This window comes from Ambystoma mexicanum, chromosome 3q (assembly GCF_040938575.1).
Source record: "Ambystoma mexicanum isolate Mex_15411 chromosome 3q, UKY_AmexF1_1, whole genome shotgun sequence".
In the NCBI taxonomy this organism is placed as follows: domain Eukaryota; kingdom Metazoa; phylum Chordata; class Amphibia; order Caudata; family Ambystomatidae; genus Ambystoma; species Ambystoma mexicanum.
Window position 1 is genome coordinate 165,526,614 of NC_090926.1, and position 10,694 is coordinate 165,537,307.

Sequence of the window (10,694 nt, forward strand, 5' to 3'; positions counted from 1 at the left end):
GTATTCATTAATCACTCCGTTATTATAATTGAGCTGCTCCCGCTGCGTCGCCTCGCGTGTGATACGCCCCCTCTCCCGGGGAGCTTAACCAGCCAACTATCTTTCGCACTGAGAAACAACCTAGCTACCTCTTGTGGGAATACGTCATCTATTCACCGAGCTAATAGGAATCCTCATCTATTCATTGATCTACAATGCCAACTCACCGGAACACCACAGCCCCTTATACAGGTGTCCGCGATCTAGACCAATCAGCGCAATCCGCCAGTCACACGTGGGGGCTCGAAGCGCCACCCAGCTTGCTCTGTAACACTAGAGGGGACGGCCTTCGTTCCGATCCCCACTACACCTTACACATCGATCTCTGCTCAATGACCAAAATCTTTTCTGAACAGACTGCAAAAACCAACCGCCACCCTGTTCACAATTCCTCCAGCCATACTCACATCGGGCTCTTGCCTGCCGGTGCCGCTCGACTGCGGGCACCCCTCCCAATCAGCTTGCCGCCTCCCCTCATCTGGACCACGCCTGGACACTCGCCAACCGTGGGCGGGATACTTCTGAAGTCGGCTTCCGATGGCCAATCTCGGGATTGTTCTGTCCGGTCATCTCGCAGTTCTGCGATGGTCCCGCAGTCCTCCAACGGGGGTAACGGCAGAGGGGGGCCGCGTTGCCGGGCCACCGTGACGCAAGCGGCCTCGCTGTGGTCTATCTCACCATCTCAGCAGTGCCTTCTACTTGTCGGGGTAATTTCGAAGGGGGTCGGCAGGGTCGTTCGTGGACCTCCGGGATTGGGGAGGCCCCAACTCCTCCCACGTCCTAAAGGAGTATGAGGCACACACAAGAGCAAAAGAGATACTGCTGTTTATTGCACAAAACAGACAGGGACAGGTTCATGGAGCACAGGTACCCAAGGAACGTCTCATCTGTGATGGGCTCGCAGGCCCTTTTTCTAGCCGGCTGACACGACTACGTGCGTCACCTGGGAAAACTAGCCCCTAAACCTAACGCTATCTAGGGTTGGCTCCCCGAGTGGTAGGGTCAGTATAGGCCTGTATAGAAGGAAAGGTTATTGGTAGAGAAGGGGTCAGGTGGTACTCTTGGGTCATCCCTAAGATTTGCTACATAAGAATTGTTACAAGGGGAAAGTTAGTGATTGGCTAAACTATAGTGGCGTCAGTGGTTAGCCCCTCGTATTCTGATTGATTCGTCCCCGTGCCCCCAAGCCTGGGACCATCGGTGTTCCCAGCTTGCAGTGTACCTGGTGCTGGCAACAATGTATGACTATGTGTCAGTGGTGGACAATGGACAGGTCTGACTACTGGCTGTTGGATGTCCCTTTCCCATCGCTGTCGGTGTCCAACTTGTAACTTCATTGTTGCAGTCTGGGTCCTAGACGTGAGACCCCAGAGCTTCTCTGGTCCTTGGGCTTGGCATCGTATTCGGTCCGCCTGGTCACGTGTTGGAAGACCGTGGCTGGAGCAGAATTACGGGTATTTGATTTGTATCTCGGCTCTGAGGGGTGTTTAGCAGTGGCAGGTGTAACCTTGGCACGGGGAGCGCGACGTGTAGATTGCAACTTTGTGGCCTTGGCTTTGGGGCTCTCGTCAGGATTTGTTCTGCGTGATCAGCATCTTGCAGCTCCGTCTGAGCTGCTCCGGCCTGGGGACTCTGGTTTGCGGCCTACCTTGGCCTAGTCTATGGGTGGCGGCATAGAGTCCATTACACAGGAGTAGCGAGGGGTGACATGGGTTCTTATGCATTAGTCGATATACAGGGCTACATCTTCATGGTTTTAGTAGCAAGGAAGTGTCTACAAGCATATGTGAGTGTGAGTGGTCCTCAACGTTATAGCATTGAGTATGTTCTTCGTGTGGGTTGGTGTGTGTCTGATCCAGGTGCTTGGTGGCACGTGTGTTCTTGTCCGCTGACTATGTCGTCATGTCATCTCTATGGTGATATTTGTGGGTGATGCCTAATCGAGTTGGTCCATATGGTTGGTGTCAGTTCCATCCGAGGTCCCAGCACGTGGTTTGGATGATGCGCAGCTTGCCTGGGTGTGCAGGGCGTGGCCACGGTGGATCTTGACGTCCGGGGAGGCAGTGAGCGGGTTGCACTCCTCCCCCGGTGGGTGTTTAGGTCGTGACGTCATAGGCCATGGTCTGGACGAGCATCGGGGGAAGGGATCGTCCCATTTTCCCTCTTCAATAGCTCTCCAGGTCAGTGCGTCTTTGGCTTGTTTAACACATCAATGCCACAGATAACGAGTACTTTTGTGTCCATTGATCTACAGATGTCTCATACACTAGCACATTATGTATGTTTTACATATATCCCAAACGTCGAATCTGGAAAATGAGATTCCCAAAATGTGTGATCGTGGACAAATCAAACCTCCCTCTGTGCCTCAGTTGTTTTATCTGGCAGAAAAAGAGCACCTGGAAATATGGGTGTTAGACGCATCTGATGGTTGTGTGTCATAACTTTCGGTGATTTCACTTGGGGTGGGCGGAATGACATCACTTCCCGTGATGTCTTTAAAGGTCAAGGGTCGAGTGATGTCACTTCCGCTACCCCTGGCATTTTGGTGAAATGATATCCCTGCATCCAGTGCTGGTAGCTCTAGAAAAGTTGTCTTTCTCCACAGTGCTGTCCCAATCCTGATCCGGGAGTTGGATAACCACCCACCCTGTTATGCTAAGTCTAAAGTTGGGGCCCTGACTGAGAGGCCACGAAGAACAGGGATGTGTACATGGGATAACTGTTCTCCTTTTCAAACCTTTGCAAGGACATTACATTCTGATATGAGGCTCAGAGACGAGGACAGTCTTTGATAGAGTGACACAGTGGACATAGAAACACTTGACACTTCTGTCACTGTGTGGACACTTGCTTTGCAATGTTCCTTTGGGCCGTTAGTACAGTGGAAGAAAATGCCTCTTTTGTACGTTGTAGAGACTGAGAACAAGCGTGCTCTGACACTGCAGAAACGTGAGATCAAGGCCTCATTGGCACAATGCAGGAACATGGGTTTAAGGAACTAAATTATATTCGTTTAAGGAAGTAAATGAAGAACGGGGATAATTTGACACTACAGAGACAAGTGAGTGTAAGCGTGAGCCCCTTTGCCCCTCTGCAGGGGATCCCGTGTTCTCCCCAGGAAGGGTTAATGCATAAAGCACATGCTAAGATCTAGCAGCTGGTTTAACTACCTGAAGGTTTGATGGGTGTGACAGACGGATCTGTTGGTCGATAGATTTTTTTAATTGGCTATTAAAAAGACCTATTATATTTTTTAAATTATGAATATGCACTATAAATTATTGCCAATTCAACAACTCAATGTTATGTCAGTCTATTGGGCCTGTAGGGTATGCCCCTTATTAAATGAATCGCAGAGACCTTAATTATTTAGGAGGGCTACCAGTGCATGATGTCCGATTTTGTGAAACTGACCTAATGGTTTTTTAACTTTGTTGGTTGGGTGAAGGGAAGTCTTTGACCAGAAAAATGAAATGTAATATACTCTTGTATTATGCACTGTCTAGAACCATTAACATTATCTGCTGCTTACGGTTTCTTGTTGCAGTGGCATTATATTGTTATATTTACTGATTCTTTGTCCTTGGAAACTTCATGACCAGAATAATCAGTTTCAATTGAGGTCTTTGTCTTCCCAAATTTTGCCTGATCCTATTTCAATTTCAATTTATTCTATTTCACTTTCTATTTTTCTCCTTTTACTCTTTACTTCTTCATTTTTTTGTCTTTCTTCTTTCTTGTATTATTTTACATATGTATAAAGTTTATATTTAAACTGTCTCACATTATTATATTTTTGTTGACTTCATTTTCTCAGTTCGTTTTTTTTTTTTAAATCTTGGAAGCATGTGCAGGAACCAAGAACAAGAGCTCCTGAACAGTGTGCAAAAACATGCAAACAAAGCCCAGTTGGCACAAGCAAGCCATACCACTAGGATATCTGTGCCCATAACATCTGCGGTCTCAAGTGACCTTTGGATCACATAAATTTTAAAATATCAATGACTTGGCAGCGAAAGAGACATCGAACCACAAAAATAAAAAGAAACAGAATCATCAATTAACTGAAAATAATTTATTTAGCACAAATAATGGTATTTACAGTGACTTAGAAATGTGAAGGTCATAATTAAATAAAGAAAACCTCATATACAATAAAATACTTAATCTGACATAACATAAAATAAACTCTTATGATACAATATAATATATTTGTACAATATTTTACATGGAGGCACATTCTGCCTTCAGATGTCTTTTATCAGGCTGTCCACTGCAGTGCCTGGTGGCCTGGGTGAATAGAACCCTCACTGGCATGCCAGCTGCCAATGGAAATCCTTTTCTCACATTCATTTAGTGGGCTTCATTGTTTTATATTTTTCTTTGAGGTGCGTAATTTCCAGTGTTGCCCTGGACGCTCCTTGTTCCAAAATCTACATTCAAATACTGTGAGACCATTTGTGATTCATCGGAGTAGTCAAAGGAACGAGACAGAGTAGTTTCAGGCTTGCCCTAGTAAATCTGCAAAGAATACACATTCCATAGCAATGATCCATAACATTTGACTCGCCAGATGTTTAAACTACAACTCCCATCAGCCCTAGCCACCATAGTAAATAGGAAAGGATCTTGGGAGTCTGGAGAACCACTGGTTGCAGATTCCCTGTTCTACATTGTTGCCGGTTAATTCTGCAGCACTGCCAGGTGCCCTCTGGACTCTCTAATCCTTCAGTAGGGCCTGATCAGAATCACACACACAGCCTCCCTCTGACCTGGCTCAAGCGCTCAATGGATACTACAGGAACATTCATTCTGTATAATATATTCACTTCTGGATTGGCACCCCGGTGTGAACAAAGTCCTTCCCTTGTGTACACACAATGTCCAGCACTGAATCTGCATATGTTTTGTTTGTAATTATTCTGATTCGATGCCAGAATCGCAGCTCTCGTCACTGCTCCCAGCGTCGCTCTCGGAATCAGACTCTTCGTAGAAGGCGATGGTGGCTTGAACTGGGAAGTTTGATAGAAGAGCCTCCCCAGCGACATATAAGTGATCAGAGCTCCTAGAGTTGGGCCAAAACAATCTGAAATAAAAGACAGGTTCAATTTAGTTCAACTTATTTTTTTAGAAGGCAGAAACATTAACATGCATTGTTCTTCACAATGATTGTATGATCACAATACAAAAAATGTTCACCAATTTCAAGTGTAGAACTTCTGAGCTTTCTGTAGCGCGCTGGTATAAAAGAGAGCCTATTAGGAAATGGGGCCCCAAGAAGCCCTGAGCAGAGTCCCTAAACTTGCATTCAAAAAACCTAATAGCCGAGGAGATCTGAAAGCAAAGCAAACAAGACTGTCCGTTGTCTATCCTTCTTTCCTATAGGTCCGCTGCTGTGGTGATCTCAAGTAAAGATCGGCCAGTAGCACAACGTGATCTGAACCACAAGGCAAGAAATCAGCCAGCGTTATCAATGGAGTCAGAACGGGCATGAAAATGTTGAAAAAATGACTGTAACAGGGACTTCATAATTATTGGGAATAATAGCAGCATTCAGTTGTACTAAGCTAGGGCTGACTTCCTGTATGAGTGGGATCCGGCACCTGCAGATCGCCTGATATATCAGCCTACAACTCCTAGAATCCCTCACCATTGACTATGCTGGGTAAGGATGATGGGAGCCTCTAGGCAGTATTATAACATCTCAGACTTTTGATTATATTCAGCTAACCCATCATTGCCTGAACTTGACTGACATCGCCCAGTAGGTTATACCGTCTGCTACTGGTGCTGGAAATAAGGGAGACTGATGCTCCCAAGGTGGTCTAGAACATGGGTTATCAGCAAAACCAACCAGCTGGGGACCCCACAGTAAAGAATCCAATAGCAGCCCTGGCACCTAGCCAGAGCAGCAGCCTTGGGAGGTGTAGTGGCGGGCCAAGAAGTGGGTGCCACCAGAAGCAAGGGAGGATCTGCCTGGCGCCCAGCGGGGTGACAACGTCACTTTAATTTGCCACAGCTAAGCGCTGGAAGCAGTAAACCAAAGGGTTTTGTGCAGGGTAAAGGGCGTGTGAGCGTGAGGTGCTCCCCCTCTTTCTCCCCGCCCCCTACGCACGAGAATGGTGGTGTTGCTGAGACACCTTGGTTCATTGATGTTCTGCTGTTCACTTGATTTTTTGCTGGGGTGGGGTGGGCTGCAAGGCCTGGTGTGCACTAGGCAGCCTGCAGGCCCATCACAATCGGATCTGAGTGGGGCTGATGACAGTATTTTGCTCTCCAAACTTAATTTTTTGGCACACATACATTAGTTGTCATAGTGCTGGGGCAAAGACACAATTGGGTTTCCAAACCATAATTAGGTGCAGTCGTAACACAGGTGATATTTGGACATGTGGATTTTTCTGTTAACACCTTGCTTGCGTCAAAAAACGTGTACATGAGCTTTAAAGTGACTGCACTCTACTGGATTGCATTTTTCCCTGATAAAACGAATAGTCACAGTGAATTTGTGACCCTATTATACACTCCTTTCAACCTTCCATGTGGAGTCCCTCCAGGGTCTTCCCCATCTACTTGGTGTTTTAATGTCTACATGCACCTACTGACTCATGCCCTGGACCACTTTTGCGTGTATTTCAACATTCAGGTCAATGAGACCAAGCTCAGAATACTTCTCGGTAATGACGCCTCCCTAATAGGAATTAGCATAGAAGCCTGATTATCTGCGGTCCAAACCTGAATAAACGAAAGATAGCTGCGTCTAAATCTGGGGTGAAATAACTCCTCATTTGTGGCCAGGCCCCAGTGATCATAATTATGAAAAATGGCCCATCGAACTAAGCCCTGGCCCAGACTCCTTCAAAAAAATGAAAAACCTGGGGGTCTCTTTTGATGAAGGCATCTTATTCTCACAACACATCTCACCCATGGCTAAGAGCTGCCATTTCACCCCAACCATCTTCGGACGATCCTCCCGGCTCTCATGTTGAATGATAGATGGCTGTTGTGGAGACTAGTTTGGTAAAATCAAGGCCTGGGATAATTATTTCTATTAGGTATCGTATCCCCAACACAAATCTCTAAGCTAAAGTCAACAAGAAAAGGGTGGAACAACTAGTATTTGCCCTTCGAGAATATGTCCACGCCCCTGAAGTGTTGAACGTCCTGCACTGGCTCCCCATTCAACACAGAATTGACTTCAAGAGCCTCTGCATCTCCAGGAAGCCAGTCTGGAATCCAAAGCCCCTGCTACATCCCTAACTAGCCCCCAAAACATGCACCTTGGGGAACACTCCAATCCAGCTCAGCTTGCAACTTATCGCCAGCATCCCATCAAAGAAAGACATTTGGCAAAAGGAAGCCTGCTGTTGCAGGACCAGAACAGAAGCTTTAACTCGAACCCAACCAGCTATGATGCAGAAGACGCTTAAAACCTCTGATATCCTATAAGGTGTACCCCGGCTAACTGGATAATGTAGTCAATACTGCACATAGAGGATGATATCGGGTCTAATGAAAAATGTTCCGTAATTGTAGAAAATCCTTAATGTTAACCAGAATGGAAGTGGCTTCCCATTGCAACATGTTCTAATCCCCCTTACCCCCGAATGCCTGCCCTCCCCACCCCTGCAGCACTCTAAAATGTCCTGTATACATGCAGGGCTTTAAAAGGAGCAATATTAATACTACCAAACCCATAAAAAGGCCCTTAGTCCTTACATTGGAACTGAGATGATAAACATTGAGTAGAGCAGGGATGCCAGGTACGCGGGTGCTCGGAGGGCTGACCTAGCAAGCTGTACCCCAGGACATCTATTCAAAACAAACACCTGTTGAAAAGGCGTCACTGGAAAGCTGTCTCCCTACCCCAGCTTATTAGACATAATTAGACAGTCATGGCACTCATTTTTTTCTGCAGTGACATTTGTGTAAAGTGAGAGATGTGATAAATGATGACCTCTCCACTCACCTGACGGGGTGCTTGTAAGATCCATGTTTGCCGGCGGGGGCACCATAGGGCTGCAGGAAGGAGAGACAAGGTGCAATTAGCAGGTGGCTGTAATCAGGTATATCGAGAAAAGCATGCACGCGCGCATATATGCATTGACACTACGACATGGTCGTCATTTACAAGTGGTGTGGGGAGTCACAAAAATGCCTGACGTAAGCTCGTTTCATTTATGCATGTCGTAGGTTAAACGTAGGTGCATCGACATATGCCTTTTTGTCTAATATGTAGGTTTTAGAAATTAGCTGAATTATATTCAGTAATATTTTCTTGCAATCTGTTTTACTACCTCAATACAAATATTGTGTAGTGAGTGGGTCTCCTTTCTTCACACACCCTGTGGCAATGGGACATGTTGGTGCACTGTTGCACGCTCGCCTTCACGCGTACATTAGTGTGAAGCGTAGCAAGTCCATTGTGACATTTTAGTGATAACCCACAAAGTTGGGAATGTGTGGGTGTTTCCACATTTTCATCGACTGCATCGTCCCCCTCGCTTCCTGTGAAGCACAGCACACATGCAGTGCAGCGGCCGTCACACTGTGGGCCCGCCCAGCATCGCCTCCAGGCACCCCACCCCGTTACTGGACCCTATTATCGCTATGTGAGTGAGGCAGCGTGAAGGACCAGAGAGGGCACTGTTTGTATCCCCGGAGGAAGCGACTCGCCCCACTCTTCTAGCGCAAGTGGCCCGGCCGGGTGCTTGGCCCGCATTGGTGGCAGACCATCCTCTCTCGCTGGTATTGTGGGGGACTCACCAGTCGTTGCCGTATCCTGGCCTGTCCTTGCTCCAAGTCCCTCCTGCCAACGAGCCACGGTCTCCAGAACTCTTCCGACCTGCTGGAATAAGAGAAGCAAATTACCTTCTATGCAGAAACACAGCGACGCAGATGTACTCGGCACGCTACGGTGCCCAGCACGGCCCTGTGCGCTCCCTGTGGCTGCAAAGACGCGATGCACAGTGTGACTAGCGCGTCCTGAACCTTACAGCAGCTGCACAAGGGCGTGCACTGGCTCAGATCTGGCCAGTACTAGCACAGCCCACGCTGAACTCTAAGCGGCGGGGTTATCTGCAGCTGCTGCTAGAAGATTAAGGGCGCAGCTCTACAACCAAAGTGCTGCACATAATTGCGTAATGACCAAGAACAAGTGGCCAGGTGCATTCTGAGCAATGCGGGTAGCAAGTAGGGCAGCTTTAAGAGGGGGTTATGAAACAGCACGCCTGGGCCCTGACCGATGGCAGGGAAGATTGCTCTAATCTAGATGTCCCCAATATTCAACCCCGAATTTAGGGTTAGTAGCAGGGTCCTCCTACTCCCCCCTCAGGTGAAAACGGTCACTTTTAGAAGCTGCCTGTCAACTGTACATTCTGCTGGCACACAATGTAGCCGACTCAGATTGCAGACTGTGTTAATGTTTCCAAGCAAATAGGCTCCTCATTTCATCCACCTGACACCACTGAAAGAGTGAAGTGTCATTGATATGATATGGCATTTATAACGCGCCTATACACAAGCGTTATACATACACATCTCTTTCGTCTGCTCTCAAACGCCTCCCAGACTTTCCAACCGAAGTATCACTCGGTTACGTACGGTGAGTGCTAAGGTATTCAGACAAGCACCATGGACTCGCCCTTGACACAGTCAACACACCAGACTTCACCCACACACATTGCAACCTCGGCACGAACACGCGGACTGCTATTGTAGGGCACAGTCTGGTATATTTAGCATGCAAGGTTATCTTAATGCCATGCAGACACGTTTTCCCCAATGCCATTAAATATGTAATATCTAGAGTCCTCTGGAATCCCAGAACAGTGGAAGCAGGCCCGCCTAGCCTGGCCAAAGCACTACGAGGCCACGCCAATGGCAGAGGAGCTCCCCACACATGCGCCCCTTGCGGACTACCCAGGTCTTCCCCCGCCTCTGCTCAGCCGACACCGCCATGCATGGCTGCCCGGGAACAATCCCCCTCTCTCCGTGTCTCTACTCGACTTCACATCTCGCCATTGCCCTGCCCTCCCCCGCACTGCCTCTCTATGCTCCCAGGCGCTGTGATGCCCCCCCCAGTGGTGGACTGGGAACCTAAAGAGTGGCCCCATATTACATATTTTCAGCAAGCCCAACCATTTTCCTATGAGAAAATGTAGAAATAAAATAGGTAACCACACAAAAGAGGCCCAGGGTGCAGGAAATCTCCAGAGTGCCCTATAGGCCAGTCCACCCATGGAGGCCCCTTTCTATGACCCAGCCTTCATTTTAACTTCTCCCGATAAGACCCCTTTTTCCCTGCCCCCTCCCCCCTCCACTCGAATGCTATACCCCACCATTCAAAGCCAACCCATCAACGGAAGTCAAACTCCGCTTGCCAGCCTGAGTGGGGCACGGGTACCATCTCTCTTCTCCTGACAGGCAAAGCGATTCCACAACATAGCCCATGGGAGGAGGCACTACACGAACGCAAGATAACATAACTTAACACACAGGGCCACCTATCTGTGCTATGTATGTGGCACTACTTGCCTGTGATGTGTGTAGCACACACATGGCCACTGCCGCATGTCTGTGGGTGGCTATGTGGCACACAGATGCAGCTTGCTGGGGAAGGGGGGGTTATATGGCACTATCCTGCTTGTAGT

General features: G+C 47.8%; 1 long non-coding RNA gene across 1 annotated transcript; it reads right to left on the minus strand.

Moving 5' to 3' along the window:
• Positions 1 to 4,641: 4,641 nt before the first annotated feature.
• LOC138581817 (uncharacterized) lies at positions 4,642 to 8,895 on the minus strand. Its single transcript, XR_011304802.1, has 3 exons — positions 8,809 to 8,895; positions 8,012 to 8,061; positions 4,642 to 5,128 (listed from the first exon to the last, which is right to left on the minus strand). It is a non-coding gene; the product is annotated as an uncharacterized lncRNA (long non-coding RNA).
• Between the last annotated feature and the right edge of the window lie 1,799 nt (positions 8,896 to 10,694).